Consider the following 17,207-nt stretch of genomic DNA (forward strand, 5'->3'; position numbering starts at 1 on the left):
AAGTGATGGAAATCTGAACCCGAAGCAGCTCTACTCAGACTTCTGGTTTCCATGATTAAGAATGAGGCCTGACCTAATGTACATACGCATTGACTAGTGAGACTAATGTGAAAGTTTAGCTCACCAATTTCAAGACACCTTCCAGGCTGGCATTAATTAGGATGTGCAGGATTAGTGGGTCATTTAACATTTTGACAGATGACTAAAGTTCATGGATGTCTGTGCTCCACTGCATGACAGTAGTAGTAGTAAATGACTTCACTTAAAGGGGAAAAATTCATTCTACCATTCAAGCAAAACCAGCAATTGTACTATTAAAAGTAGAGTTTAAAAATTGTATTTTTTCCTCTAATTGAGTGAAGATGTTTGTTAGTAAAATGGGCTTCTTGATCTGACAATAGTTTGGATTATGTTTTTGTAAATTTATCTCTAGAATTGAATGTTGAGATATCAACATGGGTCTTAAGATGGGCACACTGCCCAAATAGTAACATCTATTCATAATTCCATTTTTAAAACCATTTATTCCATTACAGAGGATGCAGACAGCTGGACTCAGTCCTTTCGGTATATATATTTTGATGCTTGAGTGTCTCTTGGGACCTGAGTTCAGTTCCTGTGTCCATGTGGGTTTTTTCAAAGCATGGTAGGTTTGTTGGTGACTTTGATTTGGTCTAATGTGAGTGTCTGGGTGGATGAGATTGTGCCCAGAGCTGGATTTAGACATGGTGACGCCCTACGCTATGAGAAAACTCAATTTAATAAGTGTTAATACAAAATACGGCCGTGAACGAATGCTGTGAAAATGTTGGCCTAAGTATATAGAGATCTTCATACTGTATATGAAATTATAACAAAACTGCAACAAATAAAAACTGTTCTGAAATTTGAGGGGCCTCAAGATGTAGCCTGTTTAACTTATATCTATATGTGCCCCTAAGTGCCTTCTCTTACACATACATACCAGGACAAATCAGAGATGTCAAGTAGCCTATCATGCATTAAGAAAACATGCATGATTAGAGGAAATGAACCAAAGTCCCTGAAGCGTGTGAGACAGGCGTGCTAACAACTTTACCACCATGCCGCTGAAGCACCAATTTAAGTATGCCAAAAGTTAATTATCTCTCTCTATATAAAATCCAGCGTCTGTCTGTCTATCTATCTGTCTGTCTGTTTGATTTTCATGAGAGGACTACTTAACGGATTTATTGGGTTTTTTTTCTATAATTTGCTAGAACATTCCGGTTGATTTTGTGACTTCTCTCATTTCGTTATGTATCATAGCTTGCTTGCGGTACCGATTTATTTGCGCATATCTGAGACACACACAGCAGGCCAAGGGGAGGAGGGGCGGGGCCTTGGGGTGTACCTTACCTCCGCTTAGCTTCCGAACGAGAAAACTACTTAATGGATTTAGATCAGGTTTCTAGTTCGCTTGCAGGAGCGATATATTCACGCTAATCTGAGACAGAGGCTGCGGCCCGAGGGGGCCCTCCGCACTGTCCTGTTTCACTACTACATGGGCAGAGCCACAGGGGATGGCTAGTACTTTATCAATTAACTTTTACTGTGGACAAAACACTGTGTTTTATTTAGGTACACTATGTTATTGTTAGCCAAGGTAATCTGAGTGGAACTGCTCATTATCTGCAGGCAGTGAGGCCTCCAAAATGCTGTAAATCCTGTTAGAACTTGCTTCAACACAATATAAGACACGTCATGCAGAAAAAAAAACTTCACGTTCAAGTGTAATACCACAAGGTTTAGGTAATATCATTCTCCGTTGTCTGCAATGTATCATCATCACTTCATTTATAACTTCTCTTGATTGTTTTTTACCTCCCTGACTCAGAGAGCACACCAGATGCTTACACTTACATCATGCTTTTCATTCAGGTATGAGCTGCATGCATAAGCACACCAAGTTGTCAAGGGGTGTTATTTCAAAGGGTCAGTTTAATGGATGTATAATGGTGCTCAACTTAATCTGAAAGAATGATTTTGAAAATGATTTTGCATCATTTTTTAACATTCTAATTCAGGAACCCTTGACATTATACCCACTGAGCACCTGAACTAAGTGATGTATGCCAATATCAAATAGTTCTGCATAAAGGAATCAAATAAAACTGTAACAAACACATCTGATAAATAAAAAAAAAATGAAAATGTTTGCAGAAATGCTGCATTAGGATAATGATGATGATGACTAACTAATTCAGTATGTTCAACTAACTAAAAGGCTTAGAACACCTAGATTTGCACTGACAAAATGCTACAAAATATAGCGCTTGATGTCCTCTTCAGAACAGGTTTCTGTCCTGGGCTGAAGACCCTGCCATGAAAGCTCTAATATCAGATTAAACCATTCAGGTGAACTATGTACTTTACGGTAAACAGACCCTGTGTGAGTGGAAAAGATATTTTGATTGGAGACCCCAATCACACTTCCTGATAAGGCAACAAAAAATCATGTCACTGTAGTAAGAACAATGTGCAATCATCCTTAAGATCAGGGGAATCTTGAAGAGTCCATGTTACTTTGTACCAGTATGAAACGTGGAAGAACTCGCATCAACTTTAATGAAGATAATGGGAGTTGGGAGAAGACATATTTGAAACTTAGTTATGTCACTTATCAAATAACAACAGGAATTAGAACTGGAGTGGCAGACTGGCCCCAGCTATAGTATGTACCTATTGAAAAAGAGCTGTAAAGGAGTTTCTACTTGTGTATTGATTGTATTAACCTCCTTAGCATTCCATTTTTTTCTCAAAAACACATGTAAAAACTGTTGCATTTTTCAGCTTGAAAAATTACATTTTTACTAAATCTAATCTTTCTACTGTAAAACATGCAACACACTAAAAGTACAAAGTCAGAAGCACAGAAAGTATTATAATAATAATAATAATAATATGACAAGCACGCTGCATATGTGTGAGTGTGAGTCACTTTCGATTTCATTGACCATTTCAGTTTCACTGCCTGAAGACAGATTCACTTCGTCATCACTGCTAACGAGAGGCGTTTCCTTACGAGATGCCATTATGAGGCTAGGAGAAGACACATCTACACCATTGCCCAGGTAATGCTTGGGCCTGGCGCTTACGCAAGACAAGCCTATATCGTTGTCCGAATAACGTTCAGCACTAACTGTGTTGGCGGTTTTACAGGCCGAGTAAACCTAGGGTCTTATGCAAGATCCATCTATACAGTTTCCCGAGTGACACTCGGGACTAGCACTTTTAGCACAGTTTTTACAGCCCGAGTGATGCTCGGATCTAATACTAAGGGAGTTAAATTGAAGAAGTGGATATTTGCTTATCTTCTCATACTGTAGGTGAATTTTTTACAGCAATCATGTTTCTTCTTAAAGGTTTTTATCACTTTCATTTTTTTGTTTTGTTTTATGTTGCATGCACAGGATGCTTTTTCTTCCACCTTCTTTGCTCTTTTCCTACTGTACATAACATGCTTTGTAACTGAGAAACGCTTCTATGCTATGGTGTACATGGTCAGTATATGCCAGCACTTCATTTTCAGTCCTTTCTCCTTGCTTTGCAGTCAATGTGAGTGCTGTTTGAAACAAAAAAAAATAACCAACATGAAAAATAAATCATGGGGTATGGGTTTGTCATCTTAATGACAACACAGGCAATAAAGCAGTGAGTGCCTGTGACGCTACCATGGTCACATTTAGATATTCTCAGGTCTGAATAATGACTTGAAAATTTAGGCCACCATGGCAAAAAAAGAGTACTTAGTTCCGCACCCATTATGGAATCTTTTTATATTTCTTTGGGAATCACTGTCATCGATGAACACAAAAAAAAAAATCCAACTTGATAACTAATTTCTTCTGCCATCTAGCACAATAATATGAGAGAAAATCAAAGGGAGGTAAATATTTTCATATTTACTGTACTCCCTATATTCATATTAGGCCACTCTCTTAGAATATATACGTACAATTCAGATGAAGAATTAAAGGATTATTGCCTACACCAGCCTGCATTGTTTCTGCTTAATGGAGCAAGCTGGAGAGCTTTGTAATGCAAATTCCATGACTCATTGTTTCTCTAAATAAAGCTACAGTGTATGGCAGGATTACTGTTGTGTTATAGCATTGCTCATGCATCAATCCAGCCCCCCAACCAACACAAAATGATGCATCACCATAAAACCCAGTTGTTATCACTGAAGTGTAGTGACAGTTTTAGCCCATGGTTGACTCTCCTTAGTATGGCTACCTCTGTCAAAGCTCCTCTAAAGCAACTGAAAATGGTTGCTTCAAAACTGCACAGCTGTGGTCCCATCTCTCATACTTCCTGACAAGAACAGCTAATTTAAGAAGCCAAACTGCGATGGGGTGTCATGAACAGGAGGACATTTCCTTACAAAAAAAAGGGTAGCAAAATCAACCATACGGGCACAAAGTAAAACTAATTTTTTATTAACAAAACAATGTACTACATGAGCATCAAAATGGCACAGTGATGTTTAAAGACTGATAAATTAAATATTTATTTAAAAAACAAACCCCCAAATAAACAAGTTGAAGTTCATTTCACACACAAAAGTCACATACATTCACTCATAGTTTCTGCAACACGGCCATCAGTAGATAACATGGTGGTGGTGTGGTCAGTGCTTCTACCTCAGAGCTCCAGAGTGCAGCTTTTGAACTCTAGACCAAGTCACTCTTTGTGTGGACTTTACAATTTCTTCGACAGTCAGTTTTTTCTACATACTCTTGTTTTCCTTCTACATCACAAGACGTTTGTCAGTTTTTATATAAACTATAAACTGACTTGGTGTAAATGAGCATGCTTCATGATAGACTTGCACACCATTCAGAGTTAGTTTTTGCCTTGGGTAATGATGATGCCATGAAAGACTTTGGTTCCCCTTCATCTGACTTAGATAAAGAGGGCTTCCATCTGGGTGGATGGATGGATGGATGAATGGGTAAGTTGGCTGTAAATGTTGTATCATGTATTTTATTTCAGTTAGGGTCAACAGGGTCACTAAGAAGACCACTGATTAATTTTTCTTCCTGCATTCTCTTTGCATCCATTAGGAAATGTTGCAAACAGAAAGTAAAACCTGATTGAGGTTTTTGTTTTATGTTTTGTTTATATTAGTCCCACACAGTGTTAGGATAATGAATCTTAATAACACTTTTCTAAGTAAATGTGGTGGGAAGGAAAGTGTGCCCTTAAAAATTAACCTTATTTTTAAATTATTCATTGTGGGAAGGTGGATAATTGGTAAATACAGTCTTTAGAAAACTGCTAGTAGCTTTGATCAGGGACCATGCAGGTATTGCAGACCTGAGTTAGCTAGCAGCCCACCTTTGGCGGCATTGCCATCTTATGTTCCTGACTGATTCACAGTAATTCTGCAATCAGAGAATCCATATTCCATATTTATTGTGAAAGATTAAAGCCTCTGTTTAACCTTCTGGATGTTTTCTTTGGAGGTTTAGGAATGAAATTCAATGCAATCTATTTTATTTTTTGAGTCACATAAGGTAAAAAAAATTTGAATAGGCACACACTTGGGAACTTCATGTAGGGACAGGCCAAATTAGTGGTGCTGAAGATGAGACGAATCAAAGAGAAATAATCATGACCACTGATATAGTGTTGCTGTTTAAAGTTCTTGTAAAAAGAAGATTAAAACTTGAGTTCACCTGCTATAAACTGATTAATAACCTGGAAATGTTTGGGGAGATGTGGGGTGTTGGACACATGCTGTGCTGTGTTCAGGGGGACGAGTTGACTTTAAATTAGGAACAAATTAACAACGCGGGGGAGCAAACAAGACAGTGAGAGCATGTTCTCTTCATATATGAAAATTATTAATGCGTATTAATTATGAATTGGACTTTGTTGAATTTATGTTCAGAGTAAGAGGCGTATTCTGGAGTAGTAACTAATATATACTGAATACTGTCTAAATGTATGTGTGGAGGTGTGTGCTGGAGTAGTAGTGGTGCTACTTATGTGGGCATATGAGGTAAAGTTCCATGGACTTTAGTTGAAGAAGAGGAAAATGTGCATATGTATGTGTGCAAATGTATATGTAGTTGTGTACATATGTTTATAATATACATGTATGTTTATATGTTAAGTGAAAATTTTGAATTTTTATTTTTGTCCTTTTGCTTATTGAATAAAGATGAAAGTTCAAGTTTATGTCTTTTGTGCACAGTACACTGAGATTCTTTAAGTGTTAACAAAACTACAAAGTTAGAATAATAAATCTTGTGTCAAAACCAAGTAAAACTAATATATTTCTTAAGCATTACTTCTTTTCTTAGCAAATGACCCTTCCCTTTTAAGCAAGAGTCTGAGACGGAAATTAGCAATCCTGCTTTATTAAGACAGGTAGGTGCACTTATGGTACATGTCAATGTGCACAAGTGCCTAACAACAGCCATGATTTGCCGTGCAGTCTTAATGGTGTTGTTGGCAACACTAAAGAGGCAAAATATCTTTTACTCTTGGTTAATTATGAGTGAAAAACACAAAGAATGGCACTAAACAAGAGTGAAAACTGCCCACGTCCTTGTAATGTGCAACAACAACAGCTGCTGCCCCTTTCTGTTAAAATGGTAGAAGTGATGAGCTGAATCACAAAGAGATTTCAGCATGTATTTTTATTTAGCAACACAAGTTTTCTAATTATAAACACTCAGAACTAACTTGTAGAGACAGACGTTTATTACTAGGACTTTGTACAAATATGTTTTATTATCTTTCTGTTTTTGGTTGATTGCCAAGTGAATGCTGTTTTGATGTAAGCAGTTTTTTTCAAACATGATGAGTGTTCAGTTTAGTTGACAGAAGGATGAATTTGAGGTTTTTATTAATAACTAGCCATCTTGTCTATCGAAGACAGATAATAGAACACATTTTTAAAAGTATTTGATATCTCTTGCCTTACTTGTATCTTCAGAGCCTTTCCTCTGTATCCTTGCATGTCTGAACCTCTCTTGACTGGCACTCTCTCTGTCGAGCACATTCTTGTAAATAGCCTGCTTCCCAGATACTGTCATTTTGAGGTATCTTGCTTGCCTCTTGTCCTCTTTTATATGTCTTTCTTTGAAGGCGACTCTCTCAGGATTCCTTCTAAAATTTTACTTCTCCTTGTGTGTCTCATATTTGCACTTCCCTTTTCGATTACATCACCAAAGTCAAACTGACCAATCAGATTGATTTAAGGAACAGGACACATAAAGAGACCTTTTCTTATGTAGTAGATATTCAATCAATGTGGATGCATTATAGTTTTTGACACATAGCCTTTCACAATGACATCCTATATCAAGGATCTCAAACAAATGGCACGGGGGCCATTTGTGGCCCCTGAGGCAATTATCTGTGGTCCACGACAACTTACTTGAACTGCCAAAATGTAGCACTAAAATCCGTTTTACTTGCAGCATTTTCCTCACAATACTGTTTCCAGTCTGACGATCAGAATTAAAATACCTTTCTTCCTACTTACTTCAACATTCTGTGTTGTTACTTTTACTTCCAGTGACATCAGTTAAATATAAATAGTCGACGTAAACAACGTTTGCAAATTACTTTGTGTAGTTCTTGCTGTTACTTGTACGGCTCATTGTTGATTAAAGTCATTAATCAACTTCGTCAATGAAAAAGCGCAAGATTGCTGACTAAAAACGAATATTCCAGGATAAATGGGGAACTTTATATTTTGTCACGGAGGTCAGAGACGGAGCCCAGTGTCTTGTTTGCTTGCAGTTTATCTCGGTGTCTAAGGATTATAATGTGCGTTGACATTACAATGCACTGCATCGAGAACAGTATGGCGCATTGCCTGACAAACTGAGTGAGGAAAAGGTTCAGCAACTAAAAGCATCAATTACAAAACAGCAAACTTTTTTCTGAAATGTTAGTAAGTCAAGTGAAGATTCTGTAAAAGTGAGTTTTGTCCTCTATAACATGATAGTAAAATCTTTGTGACCGTTCACCAAAGTCCAATTCATAAAAGATTGTTTTATAAAGATGTGAAATTATTCATCCAGACAAAAAGAAACTGTTTGAAGGCATGTGTTTGTCCGCAAAATACTGTTGCTAGCAGAGCCGGCCCTAGACAATTTCGGGCCCAAAACAAACTGATACCGAGGGCCCCGTAAGGGGCCCGACCCCTGCAGCTAGGGGATCCAGGGCAGAGCTCTGGCCGCCAAGCTATTTCCTGCATTCTGAGCTGCAGAAATGCGTTTTCCCGGCATCTACAACCATCACTTTTTGACGATTTCCGTTTGACATTGACAACTGTAACCGTAAAACACTGACATTGTATTGTATTATACAATAATTTCAAACTGTGGAAATTCGGCAAGGCCTAACTACTATCTACAAGACGTTCTTTATAACAAAATGGAAATATATTGATATGAAGGAAAGTGATGGCTTACGATGAGAAGGGCCCCTTTTATGCTCTGTCGAGAATGCAGTGCGGCGGAACGGCCCTGACTGAAGCGTAAGTGGCCGCCTACTTAGGACAGAGGCACAGATGAGCCGTGGAGGTGGCAACAGGCGCGCGGGCCTGAGTGAAGCGTAATGAAGATTGGAGTGCCGAGTGGAGATGTCCACGTGGAGTAATTAGGTGATGGAATATGTTGCCCGTGAATTATATATATAAAAAATATATATATAAAAAAATTAGTAATAAAGGTTGGAGTGAAGGAGTCTGTTGTTTCATTGGGCCCTCCACAGCAGCATCGCATCACAGAAAAAAAAAAAAACCTTAGGCGCAGTGGGCCCCCTCCAGTTGTGGGTCCGAAGCAGTCACTTCGTCGCTTCGCCCTAAGATACAATGACTGGTCGTGACATTTTTTCAAGAATTGGAAGGTTGTATTAACAGAGCAGGACTGCCATGGGATAAATCTGTGTCCGTGGCAACAAATGGTGCACCAGCAATGTGTTCTGAAAACGTTGGTATTCTGGGATTATTGAAATCAAAACAAAACCAGCTTTCTTTGTTGGGTCCTTTTACTGCCGTACACTGCATTCTGCATTAGGAAGCGCTGTGTGTACAAATGAAAGAAGTTATGGGCATTATTGTTAAGACGGTTAATTTTATACAAGCATGAGGTCTCAGCCACAGGTGGTTCACTTCATTGTTGTCTAATATGGACACAGAATATGGAGAGTTGCTGTATCATACTGAAGTCAGATGGTTGAGTCAGGGAAACGTGTTGAAGAGATTTTTTTCTTTAAGGCAGGAGATTGCGCTTTTTATGGCACTGAAACAAAAATTCGTTTGCCAACTTTCTGATACATCTTTTCTTTCAGATTTAGCTTTTCTTACAGATGTCATGGAACATCTCAACGCACTTAATTTGAGGCTCCAGGGTCCAAAGCAGGTGATTACAATGATGAACAACAGTGTCAAATCATTCAGATGTAAGCTGTCTTTGTGGGCGAAATAGCTACAGTTTGGCCATATGGCTCATTTCTCAGCTATGCAGTCGTTGGTACACGTTGAACCAGAATGCTTGAAATATTGCTCAGATACCATCTCTCAATTACTTGTAGAGTTTAAGCAATGTTTTAAGGAGTTTTGGGCTGTTGAACCTTAATTTGCACTCTTTGCGACTCCGTTTTGGGTGAACGTTGCTTGCGTTTTAGAAGATTTACAGATGGAGATTGTAGAATAGATGAGCATCCGCATGCAAAATTGCGATTGGCTACCGCACATGACATCAAGCCCAATCTTGACGTTCTTGTGTCTGCAAACGCTGCCAACTGAGCAGTCAGACTGCATTTAACGACATTTGAACTGGAAATTTGAATTTTAAAATAAGTGTGTTGAGTATAATTGTAAACCTAGCTGTATTATTGTAGTAATGTAGTACTGTAGTTTAAATAATTGATTAACAATAATATTGAATTGTATTTGTATCATTTTGAAATTAATGCGGCCCACCGACAAGCACTTTTTTCAATGTGCAGCCCATATATCCTGCTGAGTTTGAGACCCCTGTCCTATACGCACATGCATAAAGGGAAGTTTGCATGAAAATTAAACTTTTTCTGGGAGACTATTACATACTGGATGATGAGAAATCAAGCAGCATGACACCTTTTATTGGCTAATTGAACTGAATATGCAAGCTTTCAAGGCTGGTTGGATGATAGAAAAAAATCACCTCACGGTTAGTCCATAGTTCTGAAAGGAAACCATCATGGTTTTTTTATAATTATGGTTGCCTATTATCATGGTTCCTGTCTTGTGATTGATACTGCTGGGAAGGACTCAAGTTCCCCACAGCCCTGATCAGTGAGCATCATGAATTCTATGATTTTGATAGCCCACCAACAGATTCACAGATGAAAAAATAAGACAGCATTATTTGCATTAGATCTTTGCCTAGCCATTCTCGTATATGTTAACATAAATGTCAGTCTCAAAACTTTTTAGTTTATATTACAACAAAAGATTACACTAAAAAGATTACAGAATTTTTGGCAACTACTGAAAAAGAGCATTGACCTTTTTTCCAATTAGAAGCTTTCTTTGATACATGAATCAAATTGCCAGATGTTAAAAATGGTCTCCATTTTCTTTTTCTCTCTCAGCATAGATGTATTGCAAAGGACCAGTCTTCTGCACCTGTTTGATTTCATGTGGTAAACTGGTGTCCCATCCACAGTTGAGTCTTTCCTTGCCCGCATGACCATGAACTCTATGGTTTGTGAATGAAATGTGATGTAAACCAATACATTTTCTTGCATTGTTTGTACAGATAAAGTCTGTAATACTTCAGATGCAGGTATTAATTTATTTTATGCCTTTTATCAGAAGCTCCCCATCACCACAAGTAAAATACATCAAAATTTCATTTGTATAATGTTCCTTCAAAGCCAAGAAGAAACGGAATGAATTTGCTTAGAAAGACATGAAGATGTGCTTAGTGTATGAAGTTCCTGTTTTTTCCTGCAAATTAGTTCTTTTAAAACTGACTGTTGTTCTATAGACAGATAGACATGACCAAGAGCACAGAGTTTGTGTCTCACTTTCTCTAACAGGGATTTGGTTCTCTTTAAGGTGGTACCTCTACAGATTGAACATCTGTCCAGCAGGCGATGATTTGTTAGCAGAATTAAAAAAAAAATCTTTTAAAAAACAACTCAAAACTCATCTGTTCAGGAAGGCTTCTAGCTCTGCTTGACTTTATTACCCTTCTCTCAGTTTACCTCTCTGTCAAGATGCTAATGTAACCTGTGTGTGTGTGTGTGCTAGACCATCAATATGTTGTCTGTTTTTTTTCAGAATTCACTGTCTTAATCTTCTTTATTTATTTATCTGGTTTGTACAATGCTATATACTGTATATACTGCCGTTCTTTATTATATTCTGTAAGTGCCTTGAGCATGGGAAAGGTGCTATATAAATAAAATGTATTATTATTATTATTAATGTGGACTCATAGAAAGCATTCCAATAGATGAAAGAGACCTAAACTAGAAGATTGGGAATACATTACCATGATTTTGCCATCTATTATATACAAGGATTACACAAAAAAGAGTAGCAATACACTTCAATCAAAATTAACAAAAAATGTCTACAATGTATTCTTGGTTTATCTAAAGTACCCTTCTTTGTTACTATAGTGCTACAGAACAATCTGCAGTTGACACTCTAAATTATATTGTGCCATGATGTGTATTTTAAAGAGCATGTTGTGCCAGAGAAGGAACTGGTAATGAACATCAAATGGCAATTAAAAAAAGTATACTGAGACAATGGTGCTCATAAAGGTATGGTTAGTCAGTAGGCTTCAGGATCTGTTTGCAGAAAGTCCAACCGGACCACAATGTTACACCTTACTCTGGCTGGACAACAACAGCAGTCACTCTGACAAGCTGACGATTTTATCTGAGGCGACTGATGGATGATGACCAGAACGTTTGCATATGAGCTTACAGTAGCCTAGAAAATCTTGAACAACATTATTGCTACCTTATAATATTCCAATGTGCTTGCACATGGGGTTCTACAAAGAATAACTATCAATCCTTTAACTGTGTTGAAAGAGGTGTGTTAATAGGTGTTCTCCCTTTATGAGCCTGTAGGTTAAAGCTTTTTGTCACAGATCATAATACCAAATATTAGTCAGTGGATTGAATTCCTTGAACTTCTTCTCAGAAGATTTAGTTTAAGGTGACCCCCTCAGTGTCATTATCCCCATTTTTTCACATTGTGATTAATTTTTCCTCATATTTGTGCGTGTTCTTCACTGTCTTTATTCGCTACTCCTTTCCTTTTCAAATAATAAGAAGCCTGTCTTCACTCTTCACTCTGATCTGTATAAATCATGCCACAAACCTCTCCCTATAGTTTCACACTGGTGTGATGATCTCTGTTCACTGGCTTTCTCTCTCTTCTGGCTCAATATATTTATGAATGTTAGATTCTGCTCCAGAAATCTCAACTTTCAATTCACACAACCTAAAACTCTTCATTGACTTTAGTCCTCCCCTCAAAGTCCCCTTTAGTCCTGTCCTCGTGACTTAGAGGAACTACAGGTATATAAGAAAAGGCAGAGCAGATTCTGTTGTTTGTAGATTATAGATTATAGATTTTGTTGTTTGCATTCATTTAATATGGATATGGACATCCTTCACATCTTCTACAACTGTGATGGTTAGTGGAATTTTCTGCCGGGCCAGTAACATCACTCAAAACGATCTATCTATCTATCTATCTATCTATCTATCTATCTATCTATCTATCTATCTATCTATCTATCTATCTATCTATCTATCTATCTATCTATCTATCTATCTATCTATCTATCTATCTATCTATCTATCTATCTATCTATCTATCTATCTGTCTCCTCTGATCCATTTGTCACCTTTGTTTCATTAGTTTGCCTGGCACTTTACACTGCACCCCTGACTTTTCTTTTTGTGTACAGGTCTGTCATTTTCTTTTACCAGACCCTCCTTTTCTTAAATCATTGTTGATTGAAACCCTCAGAGCTTGTCTCTTTCAGTTTTTGGTGTTCTTCACTTTTTAATTTCATTAATCAGTTTTGGGCTGTCCTCATCCCAAATCTATCAGGCATGCCATAAATCCATGGAGAGCTGATCTGCCTCAGCTCAGTTAATCAAAGAGCAGTTATCTGGGTCCCACTGACACTAACTACCCATGTCATTCTTCTAGCCTGCTTGTGTGTTGTGGTTAGTTTCCTATTTCCCTGCTGTTCTCCTTGCCTTTATCAAACCATCAAGCTAATTCTGTTTTTTGCTTCTAAGCAGAAATGGGAGTTGGTTGCATTGTGGGTTACACAGTTTTTTTCTTAATTGACTTGTTTATTGTTGGACACGTTATGATTCAATAGAAAAAAACTAAGTATCTGGCTTCTTTTGGTAAATTCATTCCTTGATCCATCTCCCCCTAATAAAATCTTAGTGAACAGAACCACTTTCACAGTCATAAGATCATTCAGCAGGGAAAGTCATAGCCACTGGGGATTGGGAAATAGAAGTAATGATTTGGGTAGAATTATGTCATGTTGACCAAATCTCCCACATTTCCACCATTTACATGTCATCACAGGTACTATGTGTATGAAAAAGTCTGGGAGTGATGGAGAGGTTATTAAAGGAATTAAGAAAAGAGATACAAATAGGATTCTGTGCCTCACTGATGCAAAGGAGGGAGGTTATGTTGAAAAATTAGAAGTGCAGTAAATAAATTTAATTGTCCTAATTGTTGTGTTTAAACGCTTCTATATTAAATTACTAGCCATCCCCCACAGCTTTGCCTGTGTAGTAGTGAAACAGGACAAACTTAAAAAATTAATAAACAAACAAGTATCGCTGGTTAAGCGGAGAGGCAAGGTCCACTCCAAAACATGGCAAGAGGTAGAGTGATTCGAATGGAGGCTGGCGTGTGAGTGAGGAGGGCCTCACCCAGCTCCTTGCTCCTGACGTCACGCTTCCACCTCCCCTCGGCCCGCAGCCTCTGTCTCAGATTAGCAAGAATATATCCCTCCTGCAAGCTATCCCTAACCCTCCCCTCGGCCAGCTGCGCGTCTCTCGGATTTGCGCAAATAAATCGGTACTGCAAGCGAACTATGATACTTAGTGCAATGAGAGTAGTTGCAAAATCAACCAGAATGTTGAAGCAAGTTATAGAAAAAAAACAGATCTAAATCCGTTAAGTAGTTCTCTCATAAAAAGCGGACAAACATACAAACAGACAGACAGATGTTGGATTTTATATATAGAAAGACTAGCAATAAAACTGTTTTGTGAATCTTTTTGGACATCCATTGTACTTGCTAACTTGCTTTAGAATTTGTATGCTAAAGCAATAAAGGTAGAAGGCAGGGTTATTTAAAGTAGATATTTAATTTAAAGTAGCATCTGAAAACCTCCACATCTGTGGCCCTTAGTTGGACTGAGCTTAGACTTCAGGATTTACAGAGTAAGTCACTCTCTGGCTTTCTATCTGCTCATAATAGCATGAATGTGGTGATGTCTTAAGAGACATCATTTTTACAAAAAAACAGAAATGAAAGCTGAGAACACTGCTAAAGATGGAGCGTAATACGGGCAAATGAAAGTGGTACATGTTTTAATTGCTTTTTTTACATGGTGCTCAGGGAGCAAACTGAAGCATTATAAATAACTCACATTGACTCCTCTGTAAATGTAGCATTCAGATAGGTAAATGGAAACTACTTGGGTTCAGTCAAATGCCGACTCTGCCCAAGATTTTTTTTCTCACTATTACATTCTGTGTTTTCCTCAAATATGCTGAAATAAGCAGAACAAGAAATGTTTTCTGTTGATGTTATTTTCCAAACTGGCACTGGAACAGGCCCTGAGGCCCTGACCTTTGACTGTTTTCTCACTGTATATCAGAATTTTCCCATCATCGGTAACTATTAACATGTTTGTCCCTTGGTGTGAGGCGTGTCCCATTCCTGCATTGGGTGGTTTCCTTTTCCGAAAGTGGCTTTGCCCTGCTGACATTCCCAGCTTTCACTCTGCTTAGCTGCTGCAGAAGCTGTACTCTTCACTTCCAGTTTTACAGAGGGATTGTTCCAACGTTTCTATAATTTGTTTAACAAGCCTAACTGGTCTGATTAATTAGAAAAATGTTAACATGTCTGGAGGCCATGAAATGGTTTTTAAGTGCATTGTAAGCTATGATTCTTTCTAAACCATTAGCTGTGAGAAAAGAGAAAAAAAAAACTAACTAAGGGATCAAAGTCAGCAAGAAATTAAATCAGAAGATGAGATATGAAGAATGCTGAAGGTTTCTCTGACCCTATGGCATTTACGAGTATTACTGCCATTGACCAGTACACCGACTTTTATTTGTGAGGCTGCAGAGAATTAGTGGTGTGTTGTTCTTATATCTGCAGATGGGCAAATTTTGCTTTGGTTGCTTACCTTAATTATTGGCTCATCCAGAACAAGCAATAATGCTGTAAACTGATTAGCCATCATTACTGGTGCCTTTGGTCCAGGACTAATAACACTTCTGTCAGCCATTAGGAAAGGAAATAATCCAGTATCCCTCTGCCTGGAGTCGAGCTCATTGGGAAGTCACTTGCAGAGATGGAAAACCTTAATCTCAATTTAAATACTATATTGTTCATAAAGTATAAGGTGACCATTCCATCCCAAAATTGTTTTTTTGTATTTTTATGAGAAGCTCTCAACCTGCTGCAGTTTTAATATAAGCATGTCAAAATAGTTAATATGTTTGAGAAAATACAAGCATTTAAAAATATCATAACATAACATTCTTAGAACTAATTCAGTCCAGAGCCTGCGTGCACAACACATTACAAGGTCCACTCATGTAGTGCTAGAGCCTATCCTAGGCAGAAAAAGTCACACAGCAGGAATCAACCATGAATTAGATGCCATTCAGTCAAGGGACACCAATACTCATTCACTTAACCTAATACTCCTACCTCTGAGCGGTTAGAAGATAATGAGTACTTATAGAAAAACCCAAGCAGACAGAGAATGTGCAAACTCCATACAGACAATGGTTAGCCCCATGGGAATTGAGCACAGGACCCTGGAACTGTGAGACATCATCCTGCCCAAAATGTAATTTTAATTACTCAAAATGGCGCCTGAATGGTCACACTCTCTCAGTATCTGCATTTGCTCGTCCAACTACTCTAGCTTTCCTTTCACATCTTAGAGATATGTGTATTGTGTTAATTGGTGGCCCTAAACTCTATGTTCTATGAATGGTGACATCCACATGTCTGTGAATGACACCTGCAATAGACTGATACCCCAACCAGGGTTTGTTTTTGTTATGCTTTTTGAATTGCTGGGTTTTGGAATATTATTATATAATAAATATACTTTAGGTTTCTGAATAGAACGGTGCAGGTCAGGTTGATTCCCTCCTCTGAACTGACCCTGTATGAGTGACTATCTGTGTGTTTGTGTGTATTTGTGTGTGAGGATGTAGGTTGGGATGAACTGGCATCCTCTCCGGGACAGTTTTTGTCTTGTTGCTGGGATAGGCTGTAACTATTCATGGTTCTCTTCACATGGGTTTAGAAGATGAATGAATGGGAGAATAAAATGACGTTGTTAATATTTAATGAACTCTGTTGCAATATATTAAATGTTTTACATGGCGTGGTTCGATTTCTAGCCTGGCCACAGCACTGTCTGTTCTCCCAGTTTCTGCATGCCTTTTCTATTATGACTTCCACATTCCAAAAATGTGCAGCTGTGTACTGGCCTGACATGAGCTGTTAAGCAAATAAGAATTTCATTGTACTCCGTATACATGACAATGTTACTACTACCACCATTACTACTATTATGAACTGGTGCTCTATCCAAATTTGGTTTCTATCCCTTGTCTGCTGAGACGGAGTCCTCGCAAATAATGGGTTCAAGAAATGCATGGATGAATATATATTATGTGAATCTTCTTGGTTAGTAAGACAGCAGATAAAAAGCTGTACCGCCCACATGTGAATTTTCAATAATGCTTGGAATGAGTTTACCATGGTTTCATTTGCATGAAGAAAACAACAATATTTATACATCTCGCTGTGAATCCCCTTTCTCATTAGTTACTATGCCTCTCTTTATGTAACCAGGCATCTTGCTGTCCTCCAGTAAGTGGAACCTCCATTTTTATAGTGAAC

The 17,207-nt window shown here is 38.0% G+C and overlaps 1 protein-coding gene across 4 annotated transcripts in view; it reads left to right on the plus strand.

Moving 5' to 3' along the window:
• Window positions 1–17,207, plus strand: part of syn1 (synapsin I) — a 326,193-nt gene that overhangs the window by 22,175 nt on the left and 286,811 nt on the right. The window lies entirely within an intron of this gene.

The sequence above is a fragment of the Erpetoichthys calabaricus genome, chromosome 11 (genome assembly GCF_900747795.2).
Source record: "Erpetoichthys calabaricus chromosome 11, fErpCal1.3, whole genome shotgun sequence".
Classification (NCBI taxonomy): Eukaryota; Metazoa; Chordata; class Cladistia; order Polypteriformes; family Polypteridae; genus Erpetoichthys; species Erpetoichthys calabaricus.